A 17,353-nucleotide genomic window follows, 5' to 3' on the forward strand; every position below is an offset into this window, starting at 1 on the left:
TTTCTTAAAGTAGATCTCCAACACATCCTATCTATAACCTTCAGTCACATGCTTCAACCCCAGAATTTCTGTATTATTTGCCGTTTATTTTACCTGGCAAGCGGATGTCGGCGTAAATGATTGGTTGATCTAACTAAAGTTATCAAGATAATTTAGTGATAGTTCTGCTTTCTACTGGCAGTACACTCATAACCTGTTTGAGTAATGATGAGCCCTAGAAATAAGATGTACGTAATCACGGGATCTCATAGTAATTTGTGGCTTGGAGAAGGCATAGATTTCTTACCGCTAGAGGTGTTCTAGCTCTTCCATTTTCAAATTATCACCACTTGATGATCCCATGATAACTACATTCCCTCCTTACCAACGTGTCCTACAACAACATGGAAAATGTCTTTGTGGTCTTTGACGCCTTTGAGCTAGCACAGCAGAACCCACTACCACTCAACCATATGCTCACACAGAAATGTGAGCAGCATGGCCTTATTGATAAGCATCACAATTCTAGTATTTTCAGGGCAGTCACTGGACGTCGGTGGCTGCAGGGACTCAGGCGGAGATGTGGACGCAGCAGATCCTGCAGTTGCGCTCGCTGTTTCCATCCCCCTGCATGTTCGGTGTAGAAAGGATTATTGCCACCCTGTGCGTATGTGGTATTGACAAGGGACAGGAAAAGAAATGCCGTTGAACAAAATGACGTAGAAGGAAGTACATGACTTTTTTCATGGAAGCAGTGTTTATGTCCTTATGCCCAACTATGTGATATAAATGACTCCACACAAACTTGCTCTGAGTACCTGTAGAGCATAAATCCTTCTGAAATGCATCAAACAGAGTAGTGCAGTAAGAATATTCATGCATTCATTCTGCTGAATGCATTATAGCTTCTTAGTTCCTATACTGTATCTTTCTGGTTAAACGCTGAAGGAATAGCTAGCTGTGTCTGGTCGTAGTCAGGAGCATAAGACTTCCTTTAGTAATATTTTTGATCAACATCTTAGAAGTGTATTAGGGTCAGTTGATCACCCTCTTGTACATCTTACTGCATTTTCCCTAAAATAAATGAAAGCAGTCAAGATCTAGTTGATGGTCATTCTACTGAAAAACCAAGTCTTTATTCTTCACCTGAACTACCATCTCCTCAACACCAATTGTTTCACCTTGAACCAATTTAATTTTAAGTGCATGAAACAACTCCTGTGTACACTGAACATTTCGCCCTCTGACTCAGCACCACATTATTATTTCATGATGTCAAGGATGCCTCTGAGTTGTGGCTTAAATATGGTAGCCAGGCTCGGAAGCATTCAGGGGTGAGCTCAGTTCTGAATCATCAAGTCTCACCTTCCCATCCCAGGTCTTAACTTACATGTTCCAGTATGTGGTTTCAGCCATCACAGCTTTTTCCTTCCATTAACTATTTTTTTAAAAAGTTCTAAAGCTCATGTACTGAGATAAACATGTCTAAATGCATAAATACATATTCATTTCAATGACAATTCCATTGTACAAATCTTGTGCTAGCTCCTCTTTTGAAATTACCTAAAAAAATAATGTCCAAGCTTCAGAATAAAGATTTATAGTCACTGACGACCATCCATGGGTAATAACCTATCTAAGCTCCCCCACTACCCTTTTTTCTCTCAGCCCTCCCAGTTTTATTTTGCACCCAGGTTATTAAAAAATAAAAAAAGGTTTAGAAGTCTGTAGAGAAGGAAAGGGACCCTTTTGCTGAACCACCAGGAAGCCAACTTACTGTGCTGAATTTCTCTGAGGGCTGCCTGCCAACTCCAAGAACAACGGAAGCTGATGCCATGGGTGTGGCCAGCTTTGTGTTGTGAATGTAAGAAATCAAATTGCTAAAGTAAAGGTTAGGTCCATTGAAAACTGAGTTCCAGAGAACACTGCCTACATGAAAAAGTAAACATTCTTCCAATTGCGTCGCTTTTTGAAAATAACTTCTGCATGAACCATTTTACATCTGTAACCTATTTTATATTTCAAAACATTTTTCAGTGAAAATGTATTTCTTAATATTAAACTGCTAGAAAAGAAGGCTTTATGGAACGCTAGTAAAAAAATTTTTTTAAATTATCTTTGAAGACCTAAGTGATAGAACTCCAAGTGAGTCTGTTACGTATTTGGCACACGCAGTACCATAGTGTGGTTTGTGGGGACAGCACAAAGTGGTTCTCTCCGCTGGGCGGGCACAGATTGGAGTGTGAAGCCAGGCTCAGAAGGGAAGAGGCACCCTTGGGCCTCCGCGTGTGGGTATCTTGCTTTCTTCTTCAGTGGTCACATGACCCAGCCCTCTACAGCCTCCACCACGCCCACACAGCACTGATGCTAAGGGGCGGGGTAGGACCCGGCACTGGTCCCAGAATTCTAGCTGAGCAGCAGGGAGTTGGGAGTGCCCTGGCCTTGCAGTTTCCCTCTGCTAAAAAAATCCATCCAGGAAAAGTACCGAGTTCCCAAAACATTAAAACTGGGGAGTGGACAGAGGCCCCTTATACAGGTAGTAACTCAAATTTGCAGTAATGTCCCTGCTTTGTTTCCATCCCCCAGAGGAACAGGCAATGGTTTGTCGCTTGTGTAGTCATTGAAATGACAAACCCTCTGCACAAACATTCAGCTGTCTTAAGAGAGTACCCAAAATGTTGGGAACATCTGTGTGCACTTCTTGTCTTAGACCTATGCACAATTAACTCACTTGTACAAAACAAACCTATGGTCCCTATGACCCACACATGTGGTTGTTTAATAGAAAGATGGCATCTGGCCAGATAGTCTCACCTCAAAAAGGTGATTTCACCCTGCCAGTCAAGAGAACTAGCTACAGAGAGAATGAGTTTGAAAACTAGCAGAGTTATGCCAGGGAGGGTTGTACAGAGCTGGAAACCATTCATAACCTGATTTAATGTGTCTGAGAGGTCAACAGTATGGTGCTATAGCAAAAGTATACAGGATGCCACTCCCGTGTCAGGCAGCAAGAGAAATACGGGCATAGTTATTTGTATTATAGATCTTGGCTAAAGAAATATTTTATAAACACCATGAAAAGTTGATTATTGTATCAGACATACTTTGAAGCTTATTTTTTTAGTCCCTGTGTAAGGAAATCTTCACAAGGTAGAAAAATGAAGCAAAATTTTAATAATTATGTGGTAAGCAATAAGAAGAAAGACATGGGAAGCATAACTGATGTCAGTGATTATGAGGCAGGAAGAAAGGCCAACAGGGAGGGGAGAGGGTTTGGAGGAAACCAGAATCCATCAGAAAAGCCTAGGAAACAGGCTGTATGCAACAAAGAAAATGACAAGTAGAGCATGGGGAGGGTAACAAATGATGAGGTGCTCAAGGAGGACTGGGGGATGGCAGAGAGAGAGAGCACATTTGAGTGGGGTGGTTGCAGTGTGACAGTAGGAGGACCCAAGGGAGGGGTTTCCCAAGAAAGAATTTTCTGGCAAAGCTGAAGCCACCCAACCAGTCTTTCAGACTTTAATGTGGAGATGAATACCCTGGGACTCTTGCTTAAAATGAAATAAACAAATGGGGCCTAAATAAACCTAAAAGCTTTTGCACAGCAAAGGAAACCATCAACAAAATGAAAAGACAGCCGGCTGAATGGGAGAGAACTACTTGCAAATGCTATGACTGATAAGGGATAAATATCCAACATATATAAACAGCTCATACAAGTCAACATCAAAAAAAAAACAAACCTGATTTTTAAATGGGCAAAAGAACTGAATAGACATTTTTCCAAAGAGGAAACGCAGATGGCCTACAGGCACCAGAGAAGATGCTCAACATCACTAATCATCAGGGAAATGCAAATCAAAATCACAATGAGGTATCACCTCACCCCTGTCAGAATGGTTATTGTCAAAAAACAACAAATGTTGGCGAGGATGTGGAGCAAAGGGACCCCCCCGCCTCATACACTGTTGGTGAGAATGTAAATTAGTGCAGCCACTGTGGAAAACAATGTGGAGCTTTCTCAGAAAACTAAAAATAGAACTACCCTATGACCCAGCAATTCCACTCCTGGGTATATATCCGGAAAAAAAAACTTACTAATTCGAAAAGATACATTCACCCCAGTGTTCATAGCAGCACAGTTTACAACTTCCTAACCTAAGTGTCCATCAACAGAAGAATGGATAAAGATGTGGTATATATATGTATACACAATAGAATACTACTCAGCTAAGAAAAAGAATGAAATTTTGCCATTTGCAGCAAGATAGATGGACTTGGAGGGCATTATGCTAAGTGAAGTAAGTCAGATATGGAAAGGCAAATACTGCATGTTTTCACTTATATGTGGGATCTAAAAAATACAACAAACTAGTGAATAAAATGACAAAGATGCAGAGTTACAGATATAGTAAACAAACTATTGGATGTAAGATAAGCTCAAGGATGTACTGTACAATATGGGGAATATAGTCAATATTTTATAATAACTATAAATAATATAACCTTTCAAAATTATGACTTACTGTACTATATTAATAATGTACAGCAACTATACTTCAAGACAAAAATACAAGTAAATAAAAAATAAAATGCAGATTCCTTGACTCCACCCTAAGACAGCCTGACTGAGTTTGGTGGATGGGACCAGGAATATGTTGTTCAGAAGGCCAGGCAATTCTGCAGTTTTTACAGAGACACAGGTGACCTTCAGACCTTATTTTGAGGAAATGTCTACAAGCAAAGCATAGAAAGTCTTACAGATTTTAACAGCAGCAGCTTCTTAGATGAGAACAGAGGTGGTTGTAGGTGAGGAATAAGCTATGTTCACCCAACCAGGAAACATGGAAGATGGACGTAGACTCTGCCAAGAGAGGGAGGACGGGAAAGATGCTGCAGGCATATGGGAGGGGGGAGGGCATGTGCAGTATAGAACACGTCTCCTCAAGTTTATTTCCTGGATGTAAATCAGCCTGTGCCCTTTTGGCTAGAGATGCTCCTCACCCTAACTGAGACTCAAAAAACAAAACAAAAAACCTCAAAGAAATCTCTGAAAATAATTAAGCATGGTAATTCTGGATTATCTTTAATTAGAGGGAGGCTCTGGGGCACCCCGAGCTTTGGAGGGTCATCCTGCATTTGTTACAAGTGCTCTGTCACTGGTCCCCGTGCACATTATTCACTGCTTTAGCCCCTGTGCACAGACAGCGGAATAGAGGAAATCTCTGCTGCCGCTACTAGACAGCATGCCCCTTCCAGGGGGACTGAAGATGGAAAGAATCTTCTCCCTCTTCCCTTCTTTCTGTGCTGGCTCCTTGGTGCCAGCCTTTACCTAGAGAGGCCCTGGGTCCTTGTTGCTGCAGGAGCAGTCCCCAGGCCTGAGCCAACAGCCTTTAAGCAGCTCTGATCTCAATGCTCCTTGTAGGCCAGGGGCTGCCAGCCACATGGAACATGGAGAGAGGAAGAAAAGGAGGGAGGGAAGCCTGAGAAAACAGGAAAAAGCCAGGTGGACTGCAAAGAGAGGAAACCTACTGGACAGAGACGATGACTGTCCCCTCGTCTTCTTTTTATTTTTAAATTATTATTTAGTTGTTTTATTTTGGCAGGGCAGAGGTAAGAGTTAATTAGGTTTGTTTATTTTTAGAGGAGGTACTGGGGATTGAACCCAGGACCTCGTGCATTCTAAGCACGTTCTCTACCACTGAGCTATTCCCTCTGCCACATCCCTTCTTCTTTCAAAGCCAGCTGTCCTGCAACCATCTCTCTGCCTCTTCTTGACTTTGTCTGCAAGGCCTGTACCTATGCAGAAACGATCACACCTCCACAATTTACACTACAATGCTCTGTTCCTTTTGCACTAATTCAGGGCCACTCAGTGCCATCTCCCTCCCCCACCTCCAAGCACTGTGTTTAGCCCCCACGGTGGGGCTCGCTGCAGGCTGTTCTCCCCCCAGGGGGTCTGCTCTGTGAACACCCCTCAGTGAGAGAGCTGAGACCTGTCTAGTCATCCTGGTGCCCCCACAGCACCTGGGATGCACAACACCTCTCGTGGACCAGACAGGCTGGAGGATTTATTGAATTCAGAGTGAGATCATTCTCTTCTCCCGGAACCCAATTCCTTAAATGGTTAAGTTTTATATTTTAAAAAAGTCCCTCCAGACTCTCCCCAGGTTAGGAAAATTGAAATCTACTTAAAATAAGCACCATCTCAGTTAAGGTAACAGAATTAGAATATGAATCCTGTCAGGAAACGAGGATGGCCTTTGCTGTCAGAGCCCAGCCGTTTCAGTTCTTCTCAGGTGACAGTCAGGAGAACTGTGCCTCTTGTCTACATCTCTGCTGCATGTTAAGGATAAAATACCCTCTTCTCACAAGGTCCTTATGAGAATTAGATGAGAAAACTAATATAAAAGTACCTAGTAGTCTCTTCAGCAAGTGGTGCTGGGAAAACTGAACAGCAGCACGTAAATCAGTGAAGTTAGATCACTCCCTCACACCATACACAAAAATTAAACTCTAAATGGCTTAAAGACTTAAACATAAGACAAGACAGGATAAACCTCCTAGAAGAAAACATAGGCAGAACGTTCTCTGACATAAGTCTTAGCAATGTTCTCCTAGGGCAGTCTACCCAGGCAATAGAAATAAAAGCAAAAATAAACAAATGGGACCTAATTAAACTTACAAGCTTTTGCACAGCCAAAGGAAACCATAAGTAAAACAAAATGACAACCTAAGGAATGGGAGAAAATATTTACAAATGATGCAACTGACAAAGGCTTAATTTCCAGAATATATAAACAATTCATACAACTTAATAAGAAAAAAACAAACAACCCAATCCAAAAATGGGCAGAAGACCTAAACAAGCAATTCTCCAATGAAGACACACAGATGGCCAATAGGCACATGAAAAAAATGCTCAATATTGCCAATTATCAGAGAAATGCAAAGCAAAACTACAATGAGGTATCACCTCACACCAGTCAGAATGGCTACCACTCAAAAGTCCACAAATGATAAATGCTGGAGAGGATGTGGAGAAAAGGGAACTGTCCTACACTGCTGGTGGGAGAGTAGTTTGGTGCAGCCATTATGGCAAACAGTATGGAGATCTCTCAAAAGACTAAAAATACTTACTGTATCATCCAGCAATCCCACTCCTGGGCATAAATCCAGAGGGAACTCTAATTTGAAAAGATACATGCACCCCAGTGTTCATAGGAGCACTATATACAATACCCAAGACGTGAAAGCAACCTGACAGATGACTGGATAAAGAAGTTGTGGTATATTTATAAAATGGAATACTACTCAGCCATAAAAAGCATAAAATAATGCCATTTGCAGCAACATGGATGGACGTGGAGATCATCACTGTAAGTGAAGTTTAAGCCAGAAAGAGAAAGAAAAATACCATATGATATCACTTATATGTGGAATCTAAAGAAAGAAAGGCACTAATGAACTCACCTACAAACCAGAAACAGACTCACAGTCATAGTAAACAATCTTACGGTTACAGGGGAAAGGAGGTGGGAAGGGATAAATTTGGGAGTTTGAGATTTGCAAATGTTAGCCACTATATATAAAAATTGATTTTAAAAAAATTTCTTCTGTATAGCACAGGGAACTATATTCAATATCTGATAATAACCTTTAATGAAAAAGAATATGAAAACAAATATATGGATGTATATGCATGACTGGGACATTGTGCTGTACACCAGAAATTGACACATTGTAACTGACTATACTTAAGTTTGAAAAAAAAAAAGCATCTGATAGATGTAAATCTCAAAAAGTATTAGTTTGGTTTTTTTCCCTTCTCTTAATTTTGGATTAAGCTGTTTGGATGGCTTGTTTTATTTCCCTTTCCTAGGTGTTAACATATTTCTAGTGGGCAAAAATACTAATCAAGTAGCCCCCAGTAATTTAGTTGATAGCATCCACTTCACAATTGTTACTTTCAATTGATGAGGTTGATCGTGGCAGCCTCTCCCCTACGTCTGGCCACGAGGCAGTCTGCGTCTCAGACATGTCCAGTCTGCGTTTGTTTCATTTTGAATTGTTCACTACTGCTCAACTCAGATTCTTGACAAATACAGTTAAAGATCAAATGCTAAGCTTTGGGGATGTTCATGTGATTTTTATTTGGATTTCATTTGCAAGGAAAATTTGTGTGTCAACAGGAAAACCATCTCTTTCAGTAAATACAGTCACTGAGTGTATTTGAGTGCATGCTCATAAAATGATCTTACATTCCTTATATTGTATTGTAATGGGTTTCAAGGACTCCTCTCTGCTGGACACGGAAATATGTACTGATCAAGAACACGCTGTTGCATTCCGTTTGGCTGTAACCCCAGGAAACAGCACCTATTCACCTTTGAAACTGGCGTTTCCAGATTACTCATGCCAGTCTTTTCTCACTAATTTTATGATTATAATGAGGCAGTGGTGCACTAGTTAGCACAGATGACCTTCTAATTGAAAGACTGTAAATTCAATCTCCATCGCCGGGCACTGACAGAAATTTAAATAAATATAGCTCCTAAAACCCTTGTGATGGGCTGGCCTAATGACCAGGGGCGAGCAGAGCCCAAGTCATCTGTCACTGGGGACCGCCGGCAACTTCTGGGCGTTAACTACAGGAGTCATTAGAAGCAGGTTGCCCTCACAAAGCAAAGTGAGATGCGGGACTTTTCCCTGGCTCTGATTCAGCTAGCGTGCTCTGCTTTTCTACAACATACGCCGAGTTGCTTTTTGGTCACACTGCTTCCTAAAACAGGAGTCTGACCACAAGGGGAAGCTCCATTCTCCAATTGGTCCTAAGCAGACAAGAAAAGGCTTATCTACAGGGCCAGCTTTTTGTCCACTGCCAGTTATAGATTGAGATGCAATAAGCTGCCCAGGGCAGTGTTGAAGTCACACCCTCGACTGCTGAACTCACCGCCATTTTTCACCCCCATGACCTTCGACAGCAGTCCAATTCAGGTTTCCAGAATGAACTGCCCTGAGGATCAAGATGGGGGTGTGGAAATGGCCAGTCTGCAGAAGGAATCCAGGGAGCCGTCATGCTGGCAACATTTGTACCAAATAATACAGTACTTGTCCTGGATGTGTATTTGACCCTCCATTTTGGCTTTCACGTTGGGTATACATGTCTCTTATTGTGAGCCACCTTGACTCTCTTTTGGAAACAAGTTGCATATCATTTTTTAACTAAATGCTGCTTTAAAATACATCCTTGGACCTTGACAACCACTACCTAAAAATGGCCCACATTGCTGACAATGCCTTAAAGATGTTATTGGGTTGTCAGCATGGTACATCTTTATCCTAAATACATCACACAAACACAGTGGAAATTTCCCATTGCCTTTAAAGTTTTGCATTCTATATATTTGGTTGTTAGACAAATAGAGCAAGCTTTGCCGACTTCATTTTCATTCTTGGCAGCATGTTTTTATCATAAGGCAGATAGTCATTAATTTACAGAATCAACGCTGGGAACAGCTTTTGTGATCTCATATTAAATTTTCCCCTGAATCCGCCCCTTGGCAAAAATTACTCACATCGTTAAAAAATATTTAATTAGGCTGTAGTTTATACCCAGCTCACTGGGGAAATGTTGGAATTAATATGATTTGCATGAATTCTGTTTCTCTTTTTCTGTCAGAGATTAGTTTTGAATTCAGTTCAGAGGGTCGTTGACACTGCCAAGGACTCTCAATCGTGAAGGTCAAACAGGTAGCAAATACTTCCCCTGGGTAGGTTCCCTGAAAAGACAGCTCAAAATTGCTTTTAATTATGGGTTACCTGAAAGGCCACTTGCTGTTTTTATTTTTCCACAGGTCCCTCCCTGAAACACTGCATGATTGGAACTTTTAGGTAAACCATTTTATTCCCAGCTAAAACAGGAAGGTATTGGGTAGAGACACATGTGCCTAGCTGTGTGATACCCAAACAATCTTTTCTGGCAGCTCACTGATTTCGGTGGAGTGTTCACAAAGGAGAAAATTCTCTTCACTAGGAGGTGTGTAAAGTAGTCTTTTAAGACAGCCAACAGTGAGCAAATTTTCTACATAACAATGCATCTGCTTGCTTAATTATCTCTCACAAGATAAGATATAATGTTTAGTTATGCATTTTCTTGTTTATTCTTCCATGGGTTAGGAAAAAAACCTTAGGGAATCCACCATCCTATGCCATTTTTTTTTCAAAAGAAAATGTAATGGAATATTTAATTAATAATCTAATCAATCAATTAATCTCAGTTACGTAAATGTTGAAATCTGATTCTTTTTCACAGCTCTATCAATAAAAAGTGAAATGGCTACCCACTTATCAGGGTAATAGGAAACTGATACCAACACAAAGAAAAATTGACATTGTATTAATTCTGCTACATCAGTCCTGAATTTGCCAGTGTTAACAAAGTCTTCTTTGCAACTCGGACAAATTTCAGTTCTTTCTCTGGGAGTACCAGGTGTACCTTTCATGTCATAATGTTTTCCAGTGGTGAGAAAAGAAAAAAGCAACAGTTAGGCTTTGTTTTTAATTCCCAAAGATTTGGGCTTTGCAGTTCTAAGTGAAGGCACATTCCAATAATAAAAGGGCATTTAAACTTTTAGACAATACCTCTGTCTTTATTGTTCAGTGTTATTTTAAGCTTAAAAAATATAAACCGTCTGCTATCCAAATGTATACAGACCATACCGTGCTGCTGGCTGGCCAATTGTTGATGAATAAATATTTGTATTTCAAATGATTTATATGGGGCTTCTCTCAAGCACTGGAAAGAGGAGAGGCAGTTTGACCCTGGATTCTAAAAATCATGAGTCATCTCACTCATAGGAATGGATGCCAGGTGTATCGACTGCAATAATAGCCTTATTTGATAACTATACTAATGAAAATCAGGATGCAGTCCAGATTCCCCCAAAGTGTTCTAAATTGAAGAGAACTTAAAATGAGAGAAGGAAGGAAGACTAGAACCTTCTGAGGACATAAGCTCTGCTGGACATGCCGTGGGTGATTGACACACACAATCTTATTTGGTCCACAGAACACCTTACAAGGTGGATACCATGACTCCATTTCAAAGATGAGGGAGAGAAAGTTCAAAGAGGCAGAGTAAATAGACCAACATCTGTTTTTACTCAGTCGCTTCTGCTGACACATGAAGAGACTGAACCTCCCACAAAGATCCAGTGAGTTAGTCTCGGGGTGGAGCCTGGAGCTCAGAGCTCCTGGCTGTCTGCACAGTGCTTTCAACTGATCTCAGGGCTGTGTCTCAATTTTCCCAAATACATCCTGAGACCAGCTCGGCCTTAAAAAAAAAATGGTATTAAATAAAAAATAAGACAGCCGTTTTCCCTAGACTTTGTTAGTTCATTTTGCATTATTTGTTTTATAGCAAGTCAGCTCAACTTTTCGGCTTTCCCCAGACAAATCCAAGTGTGCGAGTGACTGTGAAATCCTTTCCACAACAGGGTAGATGTACACCCTGCCAATCGGTAGAAGGAAATTCATATAAACACTTAATAGCACATTTACAATGTTCTTGTCTGACTATGGGAAAATGAAAAGATAAGACTAATAGACAGTGATTGAGAGCTGGGTTTGTATTACTAGAAATTGTACAAATGCCAGGAGGGCTGGGAACATTAACATAGCCTTGCAAAGGATGCAGGTGACTCAGGAAGCCAGAAGCATCCTTTTCCATTTAATTTTTTGCTTTGTTACTGTTTTTATTTGCTTTTTCCTGAAGCCGCCTTTTTTTGAAGAGCACAAAGCTTCAATGGGTCCCTGTTTTCATCCCCCTCGTGTCTCCCCAAGGTAGCAAGTATAAACATTTCATCCCGTGGTCTCAAAAAAACAGAGATTTGGATAAAAGTCATGTGGTTTGCATCCAGTTTTCTGTATGTCTGAAAATAAGTATTGCATCCTCTTTTCCTTCACTCTGAGCAGAAATAAATTATGAGAACAGTTCCTGAGGACACAGGACATAGTCTGCCTTCCGAGGCCAGCAGTTGTGTCACGTGACGGTTCTGACCCTGCTGCAGTCCCAGGTGCCCTCGCTTCCCTATTCATGCTGTTGTGCTAATGAGGCCAAAAAATAAGCACAGTATCAAATTCTCACTGTTTAATCGGACTGTTTTCACAACTAGATGTACCTGAAACGGACTACAGCTGAGATACACTGAAAACATAATGTTAGCAGTTTGAGAAATTCCTCAGGAACTGGCGAAGTACTGTGCTACCTGCGTAGTATGCATTGGTTTCTCTTATCAGTTCTGATTCAGGGCAAAAGAGCACAGGCAGGTAATAATAACTGTTGCTGTAGCTGCCATTCTAGCTACCAGTTACTAACTGCTTATTAGATGCTAACGCCATTACTCATATCAGAAACACAGAGAGTGTGCAGTAAAGTCTCCATTTTATGGGTGAGAAAGCAGAGGTCCGACAAGTTAAATAACCTCTTCCAGGTCACACAGAAATCAGCGTAGCTGGGATTCAGACCTTGGCCTTTCTGACTCCAAAGTCAGAGTGCGACCCTGCCTCCCATGAAAGCAACGTCTCAAAGCAGAGCGCTGGCACATGAGGCAGATCTGCTTTCTCACCCTGATTGCACAACTGATACAGGTGCGAGACGGTGACAGGCCCCCGAGCTCCACATTTCAGGGCACAGGCTGGCCTACTGATCACAAGCCAGGATTCCAGGGAGCAGAGAGGCAAAGGATAAGAAAGCACTGTGAGGTCATCCATTTGATCAAATCAACAAATATGAACTGAGCACAATGCCAGGGATCTTGGGAACTATAAAGATGGATAAGATACCACCCAGACATCAAGAGGCCTGCATTCTAGTAAAGGATTACACTCTAGAAAAGGGTTTAATACAGGTCTCCCAACAGCCATATAGAAGGGTGTTAAGTTCCTTCAGTTCCTGGAATAAGTAATTTCCATTTCTTCTACAAATATGACATTTTTAAGACTAGAGATCAAAGTTAGAGAACATTTTTCTACAGCACACATTTAATTGTTTCAAGAAAGAAGGGGCAAGAACGAAGGAGTCAGTATATATTTCATCTGTCTCCACATTAATACTTTTCTGGACCCAGGTCCTGGTGACTCAACACTGTTCTGGCTGCTACTGGCAAGAATGGTCCCCACAGATACATTTTTCACATAGAATTGTCCAGATACGTAAGCATTTATTACACACATGATGTAAAAAGATAATACTATCTTTGCAGTGGGGGATGGGGGAAATTACATCTTAGTCTGTGGGTAACATCCCGTTCCAAATCAGGGATGTCAGTGCACTGCAGCAGGTGACAGAAATGCTGACTTTTCCAACCAGATATTACCTCTTATTCCAAATGCACACTCCTCTAAGCTCCTACGAATCTTAGGCATCGATGCCAACTACACTGCTTTCCTGTTTCTCAGCCTGAAAGGCAGCATGCCTTGCCTGAGCTCCCTCTGCCACTGTTTCTTTCACCTTTGAGGCTTCCACTCTTATATAAGCAGATGTTGTATAAACTGAGGGGAATTTTTTACGTACTTAGACCATTTCGTGGGTGTTTTCTAACGCACAGTCCATCATCATCATAAGAAGCAGGGATTATCTCTTCAAGATAACAAGTTTAAAAAAAAAATGAAGAGACAGAAAAGATACAATTCCAAGATCAATGGTGACGAGGGACAGGTTAAGAAAAACAGCCTTGTGCTGCCCAGGTTAATGCTTAAACCGGTAGCTCTTACTTTGCCTTTTCAATATTAAGAGTAGAGCATCACCTTAACTTCCTTGGTCTTTTCATTTCTGTCCTTTTCTTCTATTTTGAAAGCCGATTCCATATCCCCCTAGGTGCTATCGGACCGTGGTTTTCACTCAGCTTTTAACAATAAAATACTGGTTTTTCAAGCTAAACCTTTTTGAAAGACCAAAAACAATGAAAACACACAATGTGCTGCTCTAGCTGGAAAGTGACAGCGTGGTGTCTCAGAGGTGGCCTGGGGACACCTTCACCTGGGGCCCTGAGAATCCGTGAATTCCCTCAAGTTATGTGCCATGTCGTGGAGAAGCTGGGGACAGAGACCGTACTCTCCATCGGTCTCAAAGGATCCATGACCCCAGAAAGATCCAGAGCAGCTACCTTTCTGTTTAGCATGAGACTTGTGATCGTCCCCACTTGCTGCTGCTTATTCCTGTGCTTCTGAATCCAACCCCAGAGGCTCTGTGGAGGTCCTAATGGCTGTGCCACACTTCTGAGTTCCAGAAGATCAGCTTCAGTAGCCCAAGCATGGGCTTCTGTTGGCATAATAAATGAATAAGCACCACGATAAGCCCCCATATTACTCTGGGACCTCGAACACCTACCAAACCCTTCTGAATCAGCTCACCTCTCAACAAAATTATAACACTGTTCATTCATTCGCTTGCTCATTTATTCATTCATTTGATTGGTGTATATGGAACAACTACAACATACCACGGGGTTGTACGAGTGAATCAGACAGATACGGCTTCTGCCCTCAGGGAGCTTGCAGTCCAGTGAATTGATACACAGTTACACTCACTGACCATGCAGTGTATACCATACGCTTTGTCTGGCACATTGCATGCATTATCTCACTGAATTTTAACAACAGTAAGGTTGGCAACCATTATCTTTACTGTATAGTTAAGGAAACAGGAGAGTAACTTGCTGAAGTGGGGAGATGGTTTAGACCCCAGGTCTTCTGCCTCTAGACTCTGCATTTATAACCAATTCTCTCCACTAGGAGCATGGAAAAGTAAATACTAGAAAACCTTCTGGAATGTAGCCCACTTTGCCTGTACCTTTAGCCATAAAATTGAACCTACCAATCCCAAATATCTAACTAAATGTTTCTAGTCCAAGAAATGGTCCGTGCGCGTCAGGCTATCCTGAGAGATCTTTTAAAATGTTCAGCAGAAAAGGCAGAACCTTACCAGTCTCAGGTGTAGGACTTCATTTCCAAGTGATGTGATTGAAATTAGAACGAGAGACTTAATAGCAATTGTGGACACAGCCATTAGATAGTAATGGAAGGGCTAGCTGTACATTCAGCCAGAAAACACACCTTCAAAAATCTCTATTTCATCTAAGGAAACATTCTCACTAGAGAGCAGTATGGACTTACTAGTGACCTACAGTTGGGGTTATCTGGCCTTGTTTTGTGTCCGTGGTTATGCAGAGTTGTAGAGACAAAAGAGTAGATGCTGAGAAAATCAAAGGGATGGTCAATGATAGAAACAAAAAGACTTCCTTCCTCCCAAGTATAAAGGAGCCTAGAGAACATCACTAGATGAGAATGCCTGACAGCCGAAGCATCTTACATGGGGACGCGAGATCACGCGGCTCCTCCTGGAACAGCTCTCCTGGAGCTAAGAGAGAGATTGGGTTGTTCCCCATGGAAGAAATGGATGAGATAGGCAAAGGGTGTGCAAAATTACAGAAGTGATAGCCTCTCTGGCCTGGAGACTGAGTGGAAAACAATGTTAAAGTAAAAAGGGGTGAAATAAATACCTGGGTGCTAACAAAAAATGGATGCAGTTTGTCCTTGACTTCAGTGATGCCAAATGCGTGAGCTAAGAAAACACACCGCGTTCTCTGGTGAAGTCCCCGATCCTCATTTAAAAGAATGGTTTGGAGCTTAACCACCTCTAGCAGTTAAGTCCACTAGGTCCAAGCCATCTCCATCAGTCCGTTCTCTAGCTCTTACCTGTCACAACTCACCCCTAAACACTAAAACTATTAGCCTTGAAGCTTTCATGTTCTTTATGGATAAAGAAAGAGCTGCAGTTGCGTCCTCACAAAAGTTGCCCATAAAATCCTTGAGTCATCCTTGTTTCGATTTGTTTGTGTGTATTTGTATTCCTCTTGGTCTGGATAGCATGAAATTTTAAATTTGCAAAAGGATTTAATCAACGGTAAATGTTTTGAATCAGATTAAAACACAAATACTTTAAGAGCTATGTATTTATCCTGTCCTGCTGGGTGCATTTTATCTTGCTTCTGAAGGGCAATGCAAAGCCACAGATGCTCTAATGAATTCTTTGCAACACATGAGGTATGTGAATGGTTAAAAGTGAAGAATGTTTATCTTAAAAATCCTGGGTTCTTCCTGAGAATTTGCCCCCTTCTCCTTGACACATCAAAAATGGGAAATCATCTATGAGACTGTTTTATTTGTCTGTGTTTTCGGGACAGCACATTTACATACTCATGAAGGCAATCAATATAAGCAAGCCCAGGTCTTCCAAGAATCCTTAATTATATGTCTAAGAATGCATATGTATTGACATGTAATACTTGTGTTTCTGCAGCATTCCCCCCACCCTTTTGGGCTGACATGTGCTAAGGCTCTTTGAAAGCGGTAAAATCAAGAGTGTAACAGGCAAATGCACAATGAGTTGTTAAATGTGATGGCAAAATAAAAAAATTTTTAAAAGCTTCAGTCAGCATGATCAGTAAAAGAGAGAGAGGGGGGAAAAAAAGACAGTCGGCAAACTGTCTATCATGTGATGAAATTTGACAGTAGGGATTATGGCTTTGATGGACCAGAACAGCTAATAGAAGAAGCTGACATTTTTGAAACCCTGCTAATTAAGGGTTCCTTCCTTAATATTAAAATAAAGTCTTTGTCTGGGTTTTATGGTTGGAGAATCAGGTGTTTTCATTAATATATGCCAGTCAGTCTTAATAAGCTTGGAGGGCAGAGGAAGTTATTATTGAGTGACCTTCTACAAAATAAGCATGTTGCTAAGGGCTCTAACCCTGCCCCGTTCAGACTGATGAATCTCATTTCCAATGCAAAAGCTTCACAAGAAATCCAAGTATTCTCTGTGCAATCACAGAAAATAATCCTTGTGTCTCTTGTAATGTCCAGAATTGCCACTTACTACACTACTACTGTACAATGAATATTACAATACATATTATTTTTCTAGCACAATTGTCTACATTTCTGAATTGCCCAGAATGGAAGAACTTATTGTGAAGACACTTGTATTGAAAAGTCAGCTCATTTTAATACTTCTCAAATAGTCATCTACTCTGTTCATGAATTATAATGCTCAGACTACATCTGACAATACTGGCTTTGAAAAGGAGATATGTCTATATTATTACATATTCATTTTCAAATAGATTTCAAACAGATTTTAAACCATTCATTGAAATTCATTGAAATGATAAATTCACAGTTGGATTTTGATTGACTCTTAATCCAATTTTACTTTTGATAAATTTTCACCCCTCTCTGCCCACCTAGCCCCAACCTTCCTCAACCAAGACATTTTTTGTCCTTCTATTGGGTTTTAGAGCAAAACTGATGG

General features: G+C 41.0%; 1 protein-coding gene, 1 long non-coding RNA gene and 1 other non-coding gene across 7 annotated transcripts in view; 1 reads left to right on the top strand and 2 right to left on the bottom strand.

Moving 5' to 3' along the window:
* Positions 1–17,353, top strand: part of NPAS3 (neuronal PAS domain protein 3) — a 799,363-nt gene that overhangs the window by 650,624 nt on the left and 131,386 nt on the right. The gene's annotated exons all lie outside the window — the stretch shown is intronic.
* LOC116664221 overlaps positions 1–17,353 on the bottom strand; it is a 228,922-nt gene that overhangs the window by 17,820 nt on the left and 193,749 nt on the right. The window lies entirely within an intron of this gene.
* Positions 5,624–5,695, bottom strand: TRNAS-AGA. Its single transcript has one exon. It is a non-coding gene; the product is annotated as a tRNA-Ser (tRNA).

This window comes from Camelus ferus, chromosome 6 (assembly GCF_009834535.1).
Source record: "Camelus ferus isolate YT-003-E chromosome 6, BCGSAC_Cfer_1.0, whole genome shotgun sequence".
NCBI lineage: Eukaryota > Metazoa > Chordata > Mammalia > Artiodactyla > Camelidae > Camelus > Camelus ferus.